We start from the raw sequence: 22,179 nt of genomic DNA on the forward strand, positions 1-22,179 counted from the left end.
TCTTCGACTATTGTTCATAATTCTGAAAGGTACAAATATTGTTTTATTTTCCAGTTATTCTGTTTTTATTTTTGACAGAATTTATTTAGTAGACAATTAGCACTTTCCACTTTCTTTCTAATGTCTTGGGGCACCTGGGCACCTTGGCTTAGTCAGTCAAGCATCTGCCTTAAGCTCAAGTCATGATCCTGGGGCCCTAAGATCAAGCCCAGAGTTGAGCTCCCTGCTCAGTGGAGAATCTGTGTATCCCTTTCCCTTTGCCACTCCCCCCGCTCATGCTCTCTCTCTCTCCTTCTCTCAAATGAATAAATAAAATCTATTAAAAAATGTTTTAATGTTTGTTGTCATAAAATCCAATTTGTATTATTTCTGCTTTGGGGAAGTATATTGTTTTCTTTATGGCACTTAAGAAAAGGGTGGATTTTTTTTTTTTTTTTTTCATTTTAAGACCTACTGATCATTCTGACTATATTATTTATTCCTTTATTTAGTTGATTATTTTTATTTGTTGAATTGTCTTCTAGATTGAGAGAAAATGATAAAAATCAAATATACTCTATTTTGTTAAATTTAAACAGGTTTTAATTTGCTAATTGTCTACCATATACGTGGTGCCTATAGGTAAACAGCGGCTGTATCTCATGGATTGGATCCTTCATCTTTAAAAATTCTATCTGTCTTATTTCAATTTGGTACAAATTTTTCTGTTATAGATGATACTATTCAGTTTGTGGCATGAGATTTTTTCTATTCAATATTTCAGTGTTATTGTATCTTTAGCTTTTTTTTCTTTGCTATTTTTTTTTTTTTGCTTGTTTTTGTTTAGTTTGGTAAAGGCAGTTTCTCTTAGATTTAAACTGATAAGCCATCTTTCACAGAAGTTCTGATAGTATGATATAGCTGCAAATGAAAGAAAGAGGAACATAAAATTACATGCTCACTACAATATGTAAGAAAATGTAAACATATGGGGGTAAAACATGGATAAGGATATGGTAAATTTAAGTGGCCACATTAAAGCATAAAATGTAGAAAGGTTCACATATATCCTTAGATGTGGTTAGAATGTTATCGTGGTAATAGTCCTAGTAACTATAATACTTTAATAATAAGATTATTGTATAGTAATAACAACAAATAATTATAAAATAATAATAATGAATCCCTGTGCCATATACAGGGGATATAAATACTTAAATGAATCAATCAATCGTCTAAAGCAATTTCCACTAATGATACTTGGGCTACATTGATGCCAATTTCCCCTCTCATCACTCCTAGAAGGGTTTGCTTTGGCTAACCTACCTCTCATTCCTCCAAAATACCATTCCTGTTTCTACATTGCCTTCTTATTGGAGCACCTTGCAAGAGCCCAAGTGGGAGAATCATGGTCTCAGATGTCCTAGGTAGGCCAAGAGACAGGTGGAGAAGCGTGGTATTCATGCACTTGTGTAATTTGACTCCTTTGTTTGTGGACTGCAACTAGTGACTTGATTCTAAGGAACTGAATATGGCAAAAATGGTGGGATGTGATGCCCTGTGACTTCCATTTCCATCTTGTCCTCTCTCTTGCTTGCTCTGATGAAGTCAGCTGTCATGTGGACAGGACCATGTGGCAAGTATTTCAGAGAGGCCCTCAGTTCAAAACCAGTGTGAGAAAATGAATCCTGTCAACAACTACGGGAGTCAACTTGGAAATACTCTCCTACCTGAGCTTTAAGTTGACTGCAGCCTTGTGGGAGACCCAGGATCAAAACATCCAATTAAGCTCAGTGCATTCTAGGCCCAAAGAAACTGTGAGATAATACATCTGTTACGTTTAAGTCACTAAAAAAAATTACTTAAAGATGTTCCCCTATAGAAGGGTGCCACTGTAAGTGATCTACACTTTACAATTAAGGGTTTAAAGGGTAGTTTCCTCTTTAGGTTTCAGCTTTCAGATTTTGGCCTGGCCCTGTTATTTCTTTCTATATTCATATGTACCTTTATTGAAATCATTTTACTTTTGGAATAGGAAAATTAGTATTATACAATTTATATAGAGAGAAGAAATCCAGTACAGAGTAAAGTTACTCATCTGAATCTACATGAAAACACCAATTAGTTCCTTGGTTCTATCAATTTTGAGCCAAAATCCCTTCAACAAATCTCTGATCCTTTCTTAGCTAAGATTGTATAAGTAGCTTAATTTTTTCATTTACCAATTTTGCATTACATAGAAGAACTTGGACCAGGGAGTACAGAGATTAAGAGAAAGTTTAAAGTCTGACCTTAACCCTTGGCTCTAACAATTTTGTTGGGAAGAACTGACACAGTTGAATCCAATCACATTCAACCACAATGCTTTAGGAAGCTGAGTGTGTGAAAGACACGGTAGGTGAACAGATAAATAAGAACAGTCCTGCTCTGGAGGGGTTATGCATGCTGTAGGAAGTTGGACAGACAATAAGTATCACTGGATAAAAATGTAGATCTAACTGGGACTGTAGTTAGGGAAGACTTCCTGAAGGAGGCAGCGCATGAGCTGGATGCTGAGTCTACTAATTCTACTTGAGTAGAATTTAATGGCTGAAGATAAAGGTAGGAAACGAGAGACAGTGTATTTGGAATAGACACAAGAGCAGGAGACACTAAGAATCTATTCTAGGCAGCAGGAAAGAGTCTGAATTAGCAAAACAAAGTAAGAGGCAAAGCTATAAATATAAGAAATGATAACAGAGAGGTGACTGGAGCTCTTGAAAGAGGTCAGAGCTAGAGGTATTGAACTAAGAATTGTCTGCAGGGAGGTGGCATGCAAAGTGGATGATATCCCTGAGAAAGGAAGTAGAGAGAGGAGCTGAGGATGGGACCTTGAGAATCACCCACATTTAGCCATGGTACTGTATGTTGAAGCAGCAAAGCAGGATAAAGGGTGAAATGTTTACTAGTTTTCTCGAGTAGGAACCCTTTTAATCCCTGAGAATTTTGTTTTAAACTTCACAGCCTAACTTCCATCTGTAACCTTTTTTCTTCAACCACACATCCTGGCCATTAGCTCTCCAGTATTCATTTCTGCCTCCATCATAGATCTCAGTATGTTTGTCAAATCACTTGGAATCCGGGGTGTGTAAGTCTCAGAGCTGCCATATGAAGCTGGGCAGCTACGCACAAATGAATGCACTCTCTGAGCATCAGTTTTCCCAAACGACAAAAGCTGACAATTATGTTTTCTCCATACGGTAATTGTGAGAAATAAGCGAGATACCACGAGGCAGTGTCTAGCACAGCACTTGGCATATAGTGAACGTTCTTTGAATCTAAGCCTGAACTGCCAAACGAGCTACCCTGTGGTGACATGATTCATCTGTAACTTTGGTCTACAGCTGAAAGATTTACAATTATAGCACATTTATTGGGGAAGAGCTATTTATCACAATGAAAAGTATGTTTTTCATATTCCAAGAGAATTAACTTTCCCCTAAGTTTCATTTCCTGTTCCTTTTTTCCCCCTTGTCTTGGCCTTAGTGTATCATGGAAAACATTTTTTCCCCTGCTTATGCCTCATTTCATGATAGGCAATCATGAGCATATAAACACAAACCACAAAAATATCAGGAAAATGTGTAATTAAAGAACTAGACTTCTAATTCAGAACTCTGGTTTAGGGAAGCTTTATATCTTTTCTCCATGGAAATTTCATATTTCAGGGTACATAAAAGTGGTTTGCTCTAAGAGTTTAGGAGTGATTAGATAACTTATTCTCTGCCTCTGTCAGCATCTGCTTTTTGTTACATTTTATTCATAAGCTTTTCTTTTTTTTTTTTTTTCATAAGCTTTTCTAAACACCTATTTATAATTGAGAAGTTTCGTGGCCCCCTGTATAACTTTTATTGGCTGTTGAATTCACTTTAAATCTTCTCTAGGAATCAACCTGAAAATAATGCTTCTTTATTTTTATCTTCAAGATACCCAACCGAGCTGGAAGGGGAGAAAAAGAATGTTGTAGGATCCTGTTAAACTTCTATCCTTTCCCTTATAGCTTCATCAAGATCAAACAGATTCTCCATAGCAGCAGAAACATAGAGCAGAGAGCAAATCAGATGCATATGTGAAGCTGTGATAAAATAGAGCTTTATAGAAAGAGAAGAAAGATCTAGCAGGCATGCCTGCCTGGCAGCTGAAGAAAGTGTTACTGTCATTATTAAAGGGAAATGAATATACTGCCAAAGCTCTGAGAACATAGTATCAAGTATTACCTGTGGACCCAAAACTGAGTGACTCATTCATTTGGTTTTTCTGTACATGGGAAAGCCAAGTGCCCATTTAGAAAATCTGTTGATAACAAGGTGTAATATAAAGCACTTTAATAACTGTTGAGATTCAAAAGATCCTTACTTACTTTGTTAATGTTCCTTTGTCCAGTCCTAGCTATAGCTCTGTGATGGCGAGGCTAGCCTTAGCCCCATCTTATAGGTGAGATAAATGCCCCGAAAACATTTATATTTATTTGGTAAATACCAGAGCCAGTTTTTAAACCAAAGCCCATTGGCACCAAACACTATGCCCAAACACTATGCACCAAGTAGTTCACTCTACTTTTTAACTTTCTGATTTCTTATGGGCAGTTCTATCCAACCAGGCTAAAACACTGTAGGAAACCAGTGCAACCATTAGAAAGAGGCTATGTCATCTGTAAGTTTATTAAATCATGTGTTTTAAAAAATTTATTTCAGGTATTTATTTTATCATATTTTAAGGTACTAATGTTGTTTCATGTTTCTCATCTAGTAGGCCTTAGAATTCTAAAAATGTATTTGATTACTTATAGATTGAGTGCAATCAGAATTATATTTGATCCTTTTCTTTCCTCCCTTCCTTGCCTTCTCCTTCTCTCCTTTCCTTCCTTTCTTTGTTTTTTAATTTAACAAACACTTATTGCCTTCTTTCTAAGCTTTGGGGATAGGGCAACGAAAATTTTCCTGCATTAAAAAGCTTTCATTCTAAAAAATTAAACAATGAATAAATACAAGTCTTTCAGAGAAGGATCAATGACGTGGAGATCATAAAACAATACACTGGGATGGTGACTGTGTGGTGGGCTTCCTTTAGATTGGGTGGGAAGGAAGGGCCCATGACATTTGGCTGATGACCTAAATGATAAAGAGAAGTTAATCACCCAAAGAACTGAGGTCAGTTGTCCCAGGCAGAAGAAACTGCAAAGACTGAGGCCCTGGGGATGGAATGAGCTTGATGTATTAAAAGAATCAAAAGTCAAATATGATTGGTTCATGATAAGAGTGAAAGAGAGCAGTAGATGAGACTCAGCTTAGAGACGGAGGCATTGTCTGGTCCTTAGAACCTTGTGTGTCCTTGCACGGACTTTGGATACTGTTCTCAATACCTGGTAAATTCAGTTAAATAGGGTGGCGATGATCCGATTTAAGTTTAAAAGGTTAACTGCTATGAGAAGAAAGAACTTAGAGGTATAAGAGTAGAAGTGAGGGGACACATTAGGAGACTTTTAGAATAAGGATGGGGTGGACAGGTACAAGACCACTCAGTCTGTGATATGGTTTCTAAGAGGGAAAGGACTAAAGGAGGGTAGGTAAGGAACCAAGAGTGTTCACTTTAGACAAGATGAGAGATGGTGAGAAAAAGGAAAGGATCAGATTTAAGAAGTGAGAAAGTAATTAAGCTGGCTCATTCTGTATCATTTATGGATTACTGTTTATTATGACAAGAAAGAAAGTTCCCTCTGGATATCCCAGTCTACTTCAAAACTTATTTCCTTTTCCTTCAATTCCCCCACAGATAATCCCAAGTAGCATTATTTTCTTCCTCCTGCCCTCTCTCTTACCTCTCTTCTAGATGACTTGGAAGTTAGGAGGACTTAGTGAAGTCTAGATCTGAGAATCAATGCTAAAGCAAACTTTCAATAAATGAGGTTCGTATTTCCTGTAGAGGCCAGGAAATTTCCATGTTTAAAAATGATCATTCTGGTAGATACCACCTTAGCCAGGTGATCAACGTTAATATCACTAGGAATACCTATGGACACCTTGTGCCCCCCAAATATGTTACACCAAGAAGGGCTCATCACTTCTGCAGTCTTTTAGTCTTGCCTCAAATTCATAACCTCAGTCTAATCATGAGAAAACCTCAAACAAACCCAAATTGATGGGCATTCTATAAAATAAGCAACCAGTACTCTTTGCAAGTGTCAAGGTCTGGAAAGAAAGAGGAACTCTCACAAATCGGAAGAGACTAAGGAGACACGACAGTTTAACAATGTGGAGTCCTGGATGGGATCCTAGAACAACAACGCCAACAAAAGGACATTAGTGAGAAAACTGGTGAAATCTGAGTAAGTTTTGTGCTTTTGCTAACAGTATTATGCTAGTGAATTTCTTAGTTTTGATAAAGATCTCTATTGGTTACATAAGATGTTAAGGATAGGGGAAGCGGAGTGAAGGCTATATGGGAACTCTCCAAACTATCTTTGAAACTCTTCCATAAGTCTACAAATATATCTAAAAGGAAAGATTAACTATTAAAAAGAAATTGCGTTGCATCTTGGTTTCTGAGAAGTTTCTTGTGGGAATCATGTAAGAAAATCTGCTCCAGAAGTTCCTTTTTAGTCCTTTTTGACTTCTCAGTACCTGTACTATTTTTGCTAATTCTCCAAATATAAGATTCTCACGGCTGACAAAAAAAAAAAAAAAAAAAAATCCAAGCAATGGAATATTCTTCAGTGCTAACAAGAAATAAGCTCTCAAGCTGTGAAAAGACATGGAGAAAGCTTAAGTGCATGTTTCTAAATGAAAGAAGCCAGTCTGAAAAGGCTACATACTATAAAATTCCAACTATATGACATAGACAAAACTATGGAGACAATAAACATGTTAGTGGTTGCCAGGGGTGGATGGAGAAAAAGAGAGATGAATTGACAAAGCACAGAAGAGTTTTAGGGTAGCAACAGTCCTCTGTATGATATTATAACAATGGCTATATGTATGTCATTATACTTTTTCCCAACTCATAGACTGTACAACACCAAGAATGAATACTAAGGTGAACTATGGACTTTGGATGATTATGACATGTCAATGTAGTTTTATTCTTGGTAAAAAATGTACTATTCTAGTGAGTGATGTCAATGAGGGAGACCATGCATGTGTGGGGCAGAGGGCATATGGGAAATCTCACTATCCACCTCTCAATTTTGTAGTAAATGTAAAATTACTCTAAAAAAATGAAGTATTAGAAATGGACTATCATGACTATATATATATATATATATTTTTTTTTTTTTTAAAGATTTTATTTATTTATTTGACAGAGAGAGATCACAAGTAGGCAGAAAGGCAGGTAGAGAGAGGAGGAAGCAGGCTCCCTGCTGAGCAGAGAGCCCGATGCAGGACTCGATCCCAGGACCCTAAGATCATGACCTGAGCCGAAGGCAGCGGCTTAACCCACTGAGCCACCCAGGCACCCCATAACTATATATTTTTTGAGCATGCTAGAGAAGTTCAACTTCATTAGCCATCACTAATTTTTAGGGAAATGTAGATTAAAGTTAAAATGAGACACTGTTATCCCACCATAACTACGAAAGCTAAAAGAACTGAAAATTTCAAAATGTCATCAAGGGAGGATATGGGGCAACTGTATACACTCTCATACACTAGTGGGACTGTTAATTGGTTGAATTACTTTAGGAAATTATATACATTATGACACAGCTGTTCCATTTATGGGTTCACAGCCCCCCAAAGTGAGTGCTTATAAAACATATTTACAAGAATATTTATTGGGCGCCTGGGTGGCTCAGTTGGTTAAGTGACTGCCTTCGGCTCAGGTCATGATCCCAGAGTCCCTGGATCGAGTCCCGCATCGGGCTCCCAGCTCCATGGGGAGTCTGCTTGTCCCTCTGACCTTCTCCCCTCTCATGCTCGCTCTCTCTCTCTCACTCTCTCTCTCAAATAAATAAATAAAAATTTTTAAAAAAAAATTACTAAAAAAAAAAGAATATTTATAGATGCTTTGCCCATAAGAGCCCCAAACTTAAAATAACCCAAATATGCATCAAAGTGAAATGAATAAATAGTGAAATCATTATACAGTGGAATAACACACGGCAATGGAAAAAAAAATCTACTGCATATACAACAACATGAATGAATCTCACAGATATAATGCTTAGCAAAAGCAGCCAGAAACACACACAAAAAATAACATATGGTTCCATTTATATTAATGGGAGTTGGTAGGAGGGAATCTGCTGGGTTCTAGGATTTCATAAGTATATTTTTTAAATGATATAAGTTGTGATCTCTTTTAGTATCTTGGGTTTGATATGAATAAAAATACTAAAGTATACTCATTCCACTAAAGGACAAATAGGAAGAATTTTATCTTGTCTAAGGTAAGAGGTCATGTAGAAATTACTCCTGGCAGATAATTTCAAGAACATTTTTACCATGTGCCTACAATATCCACCATGCAACATTTAAGATTTAGAAATGCACAAAAGAAAAGGGAGATTTTTTTATCTTTTGATCAGTGTCAACCTCACTAACATAGTGCCTTAACGTTCGACTGTATTCATTATTTTTGCAAATAGGTTCAACTTGACAAAGCTAGCCAAACATCTTCCTACCAGCTTTCACATACTCTGCTTATATTGAAGCTAATACTGCTCCAGATTTCATTATTATTGTGCCTACAGGAGCATGGCTGAATTTATTTGATAATCCTCTCCAAATTCAGTTAATTAAATGGAAAAATGTTAGTGAAATAAAACATTTGTTACTATAGTGAAAAGTTTGTTTGAACTGAATTTTTCTCTTTTTTGGACTGGTGGTTTTGGCATTGCAAATCTGCCTTCCAAATTCACCCGCAAACATGTTTCTGTGGAAACAGAGCCACATTTAGAAGCAGTGGTTATTGATTTTCTTTTGGAGCTACCAACTGGTTTCTGAAAAACCCTGGAGAGCATAGGCCAATTTCCATGTATATTTTGCCTCCCTCTCTCCCCCTGCCCCTTCCATACCTGCGTGACTTTAAAATAATCCAGGGCTATCTATTATTTATCAAAAGGCTACTGGATTGGCTGATAAAGCAAAGAGACTCTGATCTCTCCTTGTTATTAGAGTCTCCTAGATGCTGCCTCTCCTATGGCCTGCCTCTTTCTGTTTCGGGGAACCCTACCCAGGCCCAGGCATTAGCTTCCTCATGCTGCCTGCCTTTCAAACTTTGCTCGGTTCCTTCTCCTTTCATCTAGGCTTGTCGTGCACCTGCTTGTCGTGCCTCTCTGTTCCTGGGTCAGTTAACTCCTCCCCATCTAAATGATTGTACCTTAGACATTTCTTCCTTTGAGAAGCTTTTCTTGATCCTTCTTTATACTAGGTTGGATGTGCCTGTTAAATATTTCTGTAGCTCCTGTACGTGGTGATAATAACGCTTATATTGTATTTTAGAAGACCGTAGAAAGCTTAGGTTGAACAAAGAGAATGTGTGGCATAGTGTACTCATTGCCTGTGACTGTTTTTTGTTTGTTTGTTTGTTTTTTGCTTTTTTGTTTTGTTTTGTTTTTTTTTCAGCTTTGTTTGTCACACCAGTAAGCAGAAAGGTGTGCTTTCACAGTTCTGGAGGGCAGGAGTTCAAAACCAGTGTGTCTTTAGGGGAGTTTCTGTGCCTTTCCTCTCCCAGCTTCTGGTGGCTGTTGGTAAACCTCAGCCTGTGACTGCAGCACTCCAGTGATGCCTCCATGGCCATGTTGCCTTCTCCTGTTCTCTGTCGGCCTCTCTTCTGTTTCTCTTATCCAAATACTTGCTGGATTTAGGGCCCACCTGGATAATCCAGCATGATCTCCTCATCTCAAGATCCTTTACATGATTTTATCTGCAAAGACCTTATTTCCAAATGAGGTGATATTTACAGATCTGGGGATCAGGACACTGAAGACATAGCTCTTTGGGGACTGTCGTTCTGCCCACAACATATTGTAACTGGAACCTAAACACACTATAAGGATTAATAATGAGGCTAATAATGAAAATGACTTATTGATGGAGAAACTGAAGCATATCCCCACTGGTTCTCTTCAGAGCAGAGTCTCACCTTAGTAGACTATATCATCCTAATTCCCATGTCAGAGACATCAGTCTAGGAATTGGCTTCACTCGAGAGTCTTTTTGCTACCCTTGTCTTACCCTTCTTTAAGGTTCAGCTCAAGTTTAACCTCCTCTACAGAGCCTGTTACAATCTAATAGCATTGATAATAAAAGCACCTAATGTTTATCAAGAACTTACTACTTGCCAGGCCTGGTACAAAGAACAGTAATTTCCCTATTGATATCTCCACTGTTCTGCCTTGCTTTGACTTGCCATTGCATTTATATCTGTGCCTCCATAAATATTATTTAATTACATACTGTCACATCTACTAATTGTAGGCTATGCCTGTAGCCCACATAAAAAATTTTTTATAATGTATATTCCTTATGTACTATTTTACTATTACCACTACTACTATGGCTAACATTCATTGGAGTCCTTACTATAGGCCAAGAACTGAGATAAGCAATTAACTTTTCTCTTTCAATCCTCAAAGCAATTCTGCAATGTAGGTACTTCCTGTATTCTCACTTTTATGATGAAGAAAAAGAAGTTTATTGTCAATTACCCCTGGTTTATCAGTGATAGAACCAGAATTGGAGCCAAAGCCAGGTAACTTCAGAGACCACAAAGACGTATATGATCTTATATATTTGCTACAAATCCATGAAGTGTTGGCTCTGTCTTCTCAAGCATTTAGGTAGATTTGAAGCTTCTTAAGGCCATATGTCTGCTTTCCATAATCATCTATTAGGACGCTGAGTTCTTGGACTGAAAGTTTTGTCGTGTTTTTGAAGGCACCAAATGTACTGGATGATTTAAAAAGTTCTTTAGCCAAAAGCTGTAAGTTTGGTCTGCTTTGCAAGCCGGTAATATCCCTAAACTCCTTTGTGACGTGGATGTGAAGTGGTTGAGAGGATCAGCTCAGAGTGAGAAAAAATGCTCCCTCATCTCACCATCTCCTCCCCCTTTTAAGTCTCTCCTCATCACAGGTAGGGAGTCCAGGAAATCAGCATAAATTATTTTCCTTCTTGATATTGTAAAGGTCATTAAATTAGGTAACATTAATAGCATCAGTAGGACACTGCGAACCGAAAGAGATACAGACTTTGAATCCTGTGACAAAGCTCTCCAAGCTCTAAGTAGAGGAACAGAATTGCTTGGTCATTCAAGAATTTCTAGGACTGCTTTGTTTGCTATTCTTCAGCAGCAAATACTTTGTCCTTCCATAGACAGTCATATGGTAAAATTTCCTTGCCATTAATTTTATTCATTAAAAGGAAGAGAAGAGGGGCGCCTGGGTGGCTCAGTGGGTTAAGCCGCTGCCTTCGGCTCAGGTCATGATCTCAGAGTCCTGGGATCGAGTCCCGCATCGGGCTCTCTGCTCGGCAGAGAGCCTGCTTCCCTCTCTCTCTCTCTCTGGCTGCCTCTCTGTCTACTTGTGATTTCTCTCTGTCAAATTAATAAATAAAATCTTTAAAAAAAAAAAAAAAAAAAAAAAAAAAAAAAAAAAAAAAAAAAAAAAAAAGGAAGAGAAGATGACGAGATTTTAAACATTTTCTTCCTCAAACCACATATAGTTTGCTAGTTTACATCAGTTCAGCTGGAAAACAGCAGAATTATGAATTTTTAACAGTACAGCATTATTTAGTTTTCTCCAACTTCGGTTTTGGTTTAATTTGTTAATATTCAGTTAAGTTTTTAGGGAACAACTTATCTCCTGTTTCCTCTATAATAACATCATTTTTTAAAGAAATAAATCCAAAATTTCCCCTCTTTCTCAATGAAATGATAATCACATTTAAATATTACATTAAGAAGTATCAAAATTTCTGTTAAAATTACCAAACCAATTGGACAATTAAAAAAGCAAATCCTTGTGCTATAGAAATGTTTACTTCATCAAATGGATTTTAAGAATAAAACAGTGACGTCTATTTTTCAACGGCATTCACTCAGTCCTATGTGGTGATGAAAATAATAGTTAACCATTGTTTATGGGAGTGTAAGAGATGAAAACCTGGTCTTAGAGTTTTTCATCTTTATCATATTTGATCTTCACAACAGCTTTATGAAGAGACCACTATTTTTATGCCCAATGAACTCATAATAAAATAAAAAATCAGAGAAATTATGTAATTTCTCTAGAATCATAGTTAGTAAAGGATAGTCAGTATTTGACTTCATGCAGAATATATAATTGTGCTGCCAAGTGTATCGCCGTCTCCAGTAATATCTGCTAATACTTTTTCCTTTAATGAGGATAAAGGAAAACTGATATATAAAACTGATATATAAAACTGATCATTTGACAATGATAAACTGTATCTGAGCCCTTTGGTCCAAGAAAAGAAGTGGTTTGGAAATCCTCCCACCCTTTATGGACCACCCTGCACCAGACTGTTTTAAGATAAGACCCATTTCTGTCCTCCCTCAGGACTCCCATAAACTCCCATAAACTGGGATGACTGTGTTACTTGCCATTAAAAAGCCCCAGGTCCCCTTCTGTTTTTTTTGAGACATCCCTTATCAATGAGTACTCCCCCTATTGCAATAGTTAGGTAAAATAATCTCCTTGCCTGGTACATTTGTCTTTCACCGTTTGGTGCTGTCACTCAGATAGAGCTGGATCTTGCTTTGGGGTCCCTCTTAACTTACCCCGGTAAAGAAACCTTTGTGCTCTGCTTTGACAAATGATTAGTGACCCAATGGAGAGTCTGACTCCTGGTCCTGTGCTATGGACTCATGTCCATGAGTAGCACAGTAAGGTGCCAGCTTGATTTCTGGGGTCAATCTTTGGGTTTTGTGGTCTTTTGCTGATCTCTGTAAAGGAACTGATCATTTATAGAGATCTTGTCTCTTTCCTGTGAAAGACAACAGAAACACTGGAGCGTTAAGTCTTTTGTTTGTCTACCTGAGTTCAAATTAAGAACTTATACCCACTGGGAAAGGAACAGCTCTTTAATGTGGATCAGTGAGTTCTATATTTCTGTATTTCTGTTTGACTTCTGACTGAAATTTTAAAATTGAAACTATGTTTCCTTTCTCTCTTTGGATATTTATGTCGGTCATTCAGAAAGACTTCTACCTCTCATATAATGTAGTATTGCCCTCTTTCATATGGAATTACGGAATTTGATTACAAGATCTCTTTACGGAGCTCTATTCTTATGGGATTATAGGTTAATTGTTGAGTATATAAATTGAATATTCCTAAAGTTCCCAGAAATTAAGGAAATGGAATTACTAAGACTCTCAATGCGCTGGATTTAAAAAATATCCTTACAGAAAGCAAATCAAATATGTTTCATTATTTCAAGTTCACATAATTTAGGCAAATCTTTGACAAATGACAGTTACATAATATTTTTAGTTTAATAAAAATAGCTATGTTTTCTCATCAGTGTTAAGTATAATAAACAGCAGGTACCATTCTCACTTTGCAGATGAGAACATTACATTTAGAAAACTTACACTTAATCAAGTTTATACATCTAGTAATGAATGGATATTTGCTGATTTTAGAGGCTGTGCTTTTAACCTGTAATCTATATATCACTGTAAACAAGTCAGATTATTCTTTGCATACATCACATTCAACTTAGGAATGAAATATTCAATAATTTCCCAAGTGAAAGAGAGTATATTATACTTTTTTTTAAGCTTAAAACCAGAGCCAAAGTTCATCACTTGATGGATGTACACTGCCTTGAAAATGGGAAAAGGAATTATGTTATTAAATATGTTATTAGGGGTGCTTGGGTGGCTCAGTTGTTAAGCATCTGCCTTCAGCTCAGGGTCCTGGGATGGAGTCCCATATCAGGCTCCCTGCTCAGCGGGATGCCTGCTTCTCCCTCTCCCACCCCCCACTCCCCGCCTATATTCCCTCTCTGTCCCTCTCTGTATCAAATAAATAAATAAAATCTTTAAAAACTAAAGTAAAATAAAATAAAATACGTTATTTGTGCAGGGACTATGTTAAACTAAGTTTGAAGTGTGTGACTAGACCACTAACTATATATACCTTAGTTGTGGCAGAAAGTCATGTGAACTGGAGTCTTTTGAAAGATTGTGCTCAATACTGGATGAAAGAAACTATTTCAGATTATCACATATCAAGCCCACTTCTCTGATTGGTGATTTTAAATTTAATTATAATAATAGTATTATTATTGTATTATATAATAATTATATTATTATTATTATAGTATTATTTAATACAATTTTAATCATTTCTAAAGTTTGGAATGTCATCCCTCCTAAGAATCCCGAATTCCCTTGCATTTTTCATGAAGTCTATGCTACAAGTTCCGCAACTTTCTCACTAAATATTTCTGCAACATATTCCCAGGCTAGAATGAACTTTGTAGCTCTAGTTTAGTCTCCTTTTTTAGTTTTATTTTTTTCTTCCGTGTGAACCTGAACAAATAAAACACTAAACAATCATGATGTTATTTTGAAGAGTGGCCTTTACATTTTTAGCAATGTAGTATTCCAAAATAATTGTTAAAATAATTTTTTTTAAAAAAGTGCTCTGCCTCTCAGAAATGACTCCCTCTCTTAACTAACAGAAGAATATGCATCTGTAAAGCTATTCTAGATCAAGGCAGTGGTTCAATATTGTCTTAAAAATAACTTTAATTTGGATCCAGTCAATTTTATGTCACTCTTATTCAAATTATCTGCCTTTACATACAGAAGATTTAGTATACTTAGTAAAATTCTAAAAAACACCATAATATCCTAAAGAAATCTGCTGTTGTTTAGAAAACTGCATGAACAATTCCCATCTGCAAATGGTTATTTATTACTTAGTTATTTTTAGACTTTCTTTCTCTTTTTTTTTGGATGCATCGCTCACAGTAGCCTCTGGGTGCGTTTGCCGAGTTTAATAATTAGCTTTCCCATTATAGCTTACACACAACATGGAAGACAACATAAACACAGGATGCATTCACATACGTCAACACATACTCATGCGCAAATTAACAGGTGAGTGAGGATACCTTTAACCCATACTTTATCAGCCAATGAGATTACTTAATAATTCCTTAAAAACCAAGAATCAAGGAGCTACTTCTTTGTTCAGGGATTATGGTTTGTTTCTGGGATATTCCTTGAAGCTTTTCACAAGATTGAGGAATGTTTATTCTCTGAAAATAAAATTATTAGCTCTGAAACACAGGAGAAAGAGCATAAAATACTGCAAAATGTCAGCATAATAGTGTCTACTAGAGTTGCAACTCAATTGTACAATAGTTGACATAACCTTTAAAGTGGAATGTGTAAGCACTTGAAATATGCTAGATATGATGCCAGTAAGGTCCTCTGAAAGTAAAAGTACCAAAGATTTCCCAAGATTGTAAAAACGATATGGAATGTTGCTGTTAGAATGAGTTGGCTAGACTTGTGTTGGCCCCTGTTCAGAAAACTTCATCCCACCCACAAACTCAGATGAATGAGTCTTGGGGCATAGGTGACTTGACCAGTTAAGCTGGTAACTTGTGACTTGAGCAGCCTGGTTCAAAAAGATGAGCTAAATCAATCAGATTCCTCCTTGTGGGGACAAAGGATTAAGTTCATAACAGACAGTTATTATTTTAAAGCAGCATTATCCTCTATTTACGCAGTAGTTTTACTACATACATTTCCTGTATGATCCACAATCATGACTTTGAGACTCAGGACTGATGGTATAGTTTCCATTTTTACACACAAAGAAATTGATGTTCACAAAGGTTAAGAACCTTTCTGGAGGTTCCACAGCCAGGTGTTTGGAGAGACAATCCTATAACCCAGTGTCTGATCCCTGCTTCAGCCCCTTAAGCAGTCTAAGAGTAATTTCTTTAGTCAAATGTTAATTGCCCCCCACCCAAGAGCTGTTGTAAATCATTAGAATTTCACTGTAAACATTATTAAGTTTAATTATTTAAATTTACCTTCAAGTTCAAATCTATGTATGAATTTGGAAAAGGACTCATTCTAAAAAGCATCTGAAGGAAACTGTTATTTTTTGCAGTCTTATATGACCTATGATCTCTGTGCTTCTTCAGGGTAAGAGCTAGCTTGTGAGATTGACTAAGAAATTATTAGAGTTGCTTTTAGCATATGTAAAACCTGATATGTGGTACCCTGTTCTCAGTAACTGCTGCTGAGAAACCATAAGTTAGCATCCTATTGCACTCATACTCTCAGTCTTGTTCGTTTTGGCTTTTCATTCTAAAATATAATCAGTTGGCTCATCCCCAGAATTGTGTTTTTATCTTCAGCCAGGAGTGGAGAAAACTGAGCAAAGAGCAGAAATTTTTTTTTTTTAATTTATTTATTTGACAGACAGAGATCACAAGTAGGCAGAGAGGCAGGTAGAGAGAGAGTGGGGGCGGGGAGCAGGCTCCCCGCTGAGCAGAGAGCCCGTTGTGGGGCTTGATCCCAGGACCCTGGGATCATGACCCCAGCCAAAGGCACAGGCTTTAACCCACTGAGCCACCTAGGCGCCCCAAGAGCAGAAAATTTGAGGTGTATTTGTAAACTGATCTGTACCCAATAGAAATTTTTTCTACATGAGAACATCCTTCCTAAGACTATGACACTTGTTTGGGGAAGCATGTACTAGACAAGGGCTTTCTAACAGTCAACCAAATCAGGAGAAGTAGTCAGGGCTCCAGTGGGTGAGGTGATCTTGGAGAAAGTGTATAAACATTTTTGTATTACACAACAGAGGCCTATTATAGGCTTTGGTGATGCCTGTTCTAGGGAGTGAATGGTATAGAACAAAATCAAAGTGCGGAGTTGGTGGAAGGAGTCAGCTTTCATGATAACAGAATGTAGCCTGCCCTATGGTTACCGACTAAATTTAAAGGGGCTTTCAGAGAGTTTGGAATACAGTTTTGCCAGGAAGTATGGCATGACCTCTCATTTTTATGAAAAGGTTCATATGTAGGTATATGGAAAAGTTCCTTGATATAAACTATTAAGAGTTACTACAGAGGGCAAAGTGCTGGTCATGTCTGTGGGAAATGAAATACCCTTTTATGCCTAAACCTTGCTTGATTCACCTCTGTCCCAAGTTTGCTCCTGATTGTGCCAAGACAAGGTTGTAGGTGATTCTTATTTGCACCTAGTTTCATTTTAAGTGAGCCTCCATGATTGCCCTATTTTCCAATTATATAAAAGGAAAGCAGACCAAAGAGCTAAAAGGATGACTCTCCGTTGGTGGAGTAGAACTGACAGTGGATCTCAGTAGCAGTGTCACCCCACATCAGTGGGGTGCTTTGCAAATTCTCGGTTACCTCAATTAAAGAAGAACATTTTTGATCAATTTCCACTTAGAAAACTAAATCAGAGATGATTTAGCTTATGCTAACTCAATTTCACTCACTTGGCTTCTGAGATGCAATCATAGATGGCGAGAAAGGGCTGCCATTGCAGCCAGGAAGCGGAGATGCCTGTAACTCAGTCTAGGAGATGCCTCCACTGCTGTTCTGGTTTGCCCAGGGGAGTGGGTTGTGCACATGAACTACATCTGTCCTGTGTGTGGAGATGGAAGAAGGGTTGTAAATGCTTTTATGCAGTGTTTTGTCACAGCCCCATGTTCAAACTTTTTTTTTTTTAATTTTTTAAGATTTTTATTTATTTATTTGACAGGCAGAGATCACAAGTAGGCAGAGAGGCAGGCATTGAGAGAGAGGAGGAAGCAGGTTCCTATGTGGAGCTCGATCCCAGGACCTGGGATCCTGACCTGAGCCAAAGGCAAAGGCTTTAACCCACTGAGCCACCCAGGTGCCCCCCATGTTCAAACTCTTGAGCATGGCACATCCATGTCCACCCTTACTTCCTTTCCTAAACCATATTGGACCTCTGCTTACCTTTCTTTGCTTATCCTCACAGGTGCCATTCTAGTTCAGTTAGCCTCTACCGGGGGGCTCCTCCTGCCCATGGACTTTTCTTTCTAGCCTCACTTAAGTTCTGCTTCTCTCTGCCCTTTGTGTCTTCTCCCAGATCCCTCATCTTGTACCCTCTAAACTACAGCTGTCCACCCTGAGGCAGGTAGTGTCGTCTTGTTGCCCAACATGCTGGGCACAGTGCTGTGATCAGGAAGTCAGGAAGAAAGGGGTCCATCTTACTCTGCAGGGGTGATGTTTCCTCACCGTAAAAAAAAAAAAAAAAAAAAAAAAGTGTTAAGACCTGACCAGTACTGGTACACATAAGATGGAATAGGGAATAGTTAGTAATGGACAGTCGTTGAACAATTCATGTACAAGGAAAAACTGTCTGGGGGATCCACATTTTATAAGGAATAATGGGTGGCTTAGAACATTGGTATACATAAAATCTGGAAATGGGAGGAATGGCATCAAGTTTCCCAGGACTTTCTCATTTTCACATCCTTCAGAACTTTAAAAGTCAGATGGTTGAGAGGCTGGGAGTAAGCAGGCAGAAAAAGAGAAACATCTTTTTTTCTTCTTTCTTTCTTTTCTTCCTCCCAACACACACACTGAACTTTCTTGGCAAATGGAAGCAAGCCTCTTCCATTATTCATTCATTTTATTACCTTCTTGTCCAGTGCCTACTCTGGGTCAGGTGTTGCACTGGTTGCTTGGGATACAGCACCTGTTTTCAGGGAGGTGTTGCAGGCTTCTCAGGGAGAGAGAGAAGTAAATAGAACACTGCAATTCACTGGGTACTGTAGTCCCCAAAGAGAACAAAAACATTTATAATGGGCTTAGTTTGTATCCCTCAGGGCCTCCTATCTGCTTTGTACAAAGGAGGATCTACTGCCCTTTGCCCCTTTCTATATAAACAAAGACTTCATAGTGTGGTCTGGAACATTTGTACCACCACTGAGAGAATTCAAAGCCAGGGAGAAATTATTTGTGGTAATAAGTGTATATGGAGGTAAGGAGCTTAAGAAATGTTGACTAGTCGATGACTAACAAAAGCAAGAAAATAATTTCTTTTTCTCCAAAGAAAATAGAGTTTGGGGACTGAGACAAGGTAGATTTTTTGTTGGTCACAAATAAAGAACCTTTCTGCAACTGTTTATGTGAATTTCTAGGAATCTTTAAGAGAATTTCAGGGAGAGAAATGGAATATTTCTTGTTTGCTTTATAAATAAATTATTTAAAAGGGCGAAGGTGTGTGTGTGTGTGTGTGTGTGTGTGTGTGTGTGTGTGAGAGAGAGAGAGAGAGAGAGATATGGGTGGGTGGGGAGAAGGCTGGGGGAGCGCACTGTTCTTCCCAGTTGGACACCATTTTTTTCAGGTTCTAGCTCCTCTTAGTCCACCCCAACCCTGCATGTCTGCATAAACTTTATTCTTGCCATTGCTCAAACACATCTCCCCTTTCCTTGTCAATCCTTGCTTGCTTCCCCCAAATTAGATGCTAGTCCATTCTTTGCATCCTTGAAACACTACTCTCATACCTTCATCATTGCACATACCCCCTTGTTTCCTCATCTGTCTATGTATCCATAACAGCCACTCATTTGTGAGGACGAATGGGTATGGAGCACGTGGCCTTATCATCACTAGCATGGGGTCCATCCTCCATGCAGTCAGATGTTACAGGCCAAGTTCTGTTACATAGTCAGCTATTTAACTTATGGTACATTTTGTGAACCATCATAAGCCTCTATTCCTTCTCTGTAAATTGTAAATAAAATAGTACCAGCCACATAAATTGTTCACTTACGCAGATGAAATTTAGACAATATGCATGCAAAGAATTTAGCACAGACCCAGGGACTAAGTGGGCACTCAGTGAGTGTTACTTGCCTTGATCAAGTGCTCAATAAGTCCTCTTTGTGTGACCTGAAGGACTATCTTGGCAAGGGTGGTTTTTCCTCAGCTGCGTTCTCGCATGGCACTTCAGTAATTCAGATTCCTGATACCTAAGAAGTACAAGTATTTCTAAAATCCTCAGGCATTTTTAAACTTTAAAATTCTCTGGGCCATGAAAAGAACAAACAATAAATGGCACATGGAGGCATAATTCATAAATTCTAAACACGATCCATTGAAAATATCCACGATTCAAAATAACTGTCATCTTTTGTACTTCATTCAATCTCAATTTTCATCTCTCTGAAAGCTTTCCACAGTTGGTCTGGAGAGATCTCGCAAATTGCTTCCAGGAAGCTAGTCCCAAGATCTAGTGCTCTCAGACCTGCTTTCTACCATCCCAAGAAACATGGTTCTGGGAAGACAGCAATAAACTCAAATATCTGCTTTTGGTATGTATGAATCTGCACACTGTCTACATCACACGATGGAGGTTCGGAAAGAGGGTTTTAGGCCAGTGCATGGGGCCATTTTTATTTTTGAAGAAATCCACCAATGCTGCTTGCTGGAATGAACTATAATGGGTAATGAACTGGTGCAAAGAGCCTCTCTTGACCCAGGGTGGAGGTACCTTTTTCTCAATTCCTCCGCCCCTTGGCTGAGCCCAGAAGATCACAGGTAAATTTATTCAGGACAAAAATTCAAGCTGCACTAGCTAGAAGACGTTAGGACAACTAGGTCCCACTTCAGCTTCGTTCTTTCCTTCCTTCCTTTGTTCCTATTCCTTTGTTCCTTCCGTCTTTCTTTTCTTTTTTCTTCCTCCCTCTCTCCCTCCATCTCCTTTTTCTCCTTCCATGTTTCCTTCTTTTTCTTTCTTCCTTGTTTCTTCCTTTTTGTTTCCTGTTTCCTTCCTTTCCTCCCCCCCCTTCCTTCCTTCCCACTGATTACAATGTAAATGTTTTAGTTATTTTAAAAGTTTTTTTTTTTTTTTTAAAGAAAAATCAAACAACAACGAAAAGGAGTCCTCCAGGTGCCCTTCGCTGAGCCGGCAGCAGTTAGGTGAGACCAGAGCATATCTATAATTCAGCTCAGGAATATTTCTCTTAATAATTAATCGAGCGCCACAAAAGCAGGAGGCCCAATAGGGCCATCGAACAAAGCTGCCAGCTGAGGCCGACAGTGGCCGCCTCAGCGCCAGCTGACCCGCCCAAGGTCGGATTTACTCCAGCAGTCCCGGTGCGCGTCGCCACTGCTTGCTTGGTCCATCAGAGGGAGCTGGAAGAGGTGCCTGGAGCCCGGGTCTTTACCTGCCCTTGTATGTGTGTGCGTGTGTGTAAAAATTCGCACTTGCCACCGGTATCTTTCTTTGAGCGGATGTGTGGGAATTGCAATTTTACATCCATGTCTATGGGCATTTCATACACCTGCCACCTAATATGCAATGTGGGAGTCCATCCCAGGGTGGACGCCAAGGCAGGCGCATGCCTGCCCCGCGGGGTACTGTGGGTTTTGTTTGTTTTTGCTGTTTGATGGGGGTGCGTGGTATTAGAGATCCGACTATTCTGATAAAGACCTCCCTGGAGTCAAACCCGTAGCCAAGTTGTATTCTTCTTGCATCAACAGGTTCAGGGAGGGCTCCTTCACCCCTTCTAAAATCCTCCGGCCCCGGGCGGGACTTACAACCTGCTCAGTCAGAGTCCTCGGGCTCTCTCCCCCGTGCACTTGTGCTCCCGTGCGCAACCCCTAACCTGGGCCTGATTCCCATTTCTGCAGCCCGCTCCTCACCCGAATCCAGCACACTTTGAAAGTCGGCCTCCTCTGCGCCCAGAGGCCCGATCCCCGAGTGGAGGCTGACAAATTGTACAAGGGAGGCGGAGACCAAGGGGAATCGGCCCGTTCGTAGGCGACTGGGGGGGCTCCCAATTAGCGGCCTCGCCAGAGATGCACCCAGGCTCCCAACCCTACAAACCCGTTAAGCGGGGCTGTGTGTGTGTGTGTGTGTGTGTGTGTGTATGTGTGTGCGCGCGCGCGCTGAGCTGTAGAGAAAGCGGGTCAGGGAGAGACGCGCAGAAGCACCCTGTTAGCGAGACTGGACCTCCCGTCGAGGTCTTCCCTGCCAACCTCTCTCTTGGGCTCCCGCTCTGCGGTGCGGACCCCCATTTCAGCACCAACGGGGACTCCCTTTCCTCCGGGATTAGGGCTTCGCCTCTGGGGACGAGGGCCAGAGGCTCCCGGAATCGCTCCCTGTTGCTCCCCAGCGTCGGGGGGTCGGCCAGGGGGGCGGGCAGTGGCGGCGTCGTGA

Source organism: Mustela putorius, unplaced genomic scaffold (genome assembly GCF_011764305.1).
Source record: "Mustela putorius furo isolate JIRA1106 unplaced genomic scaffold, ASM1176430v1.1 tig00003859_pilon_pilon_pilon, whole genome shotgun sequence".
Lineage (NCBI taxonomy): Eukaryota > Metazoa > Chordata > Mammalia > Carnivora > Mustelidae > Mustela > Mustela putorius.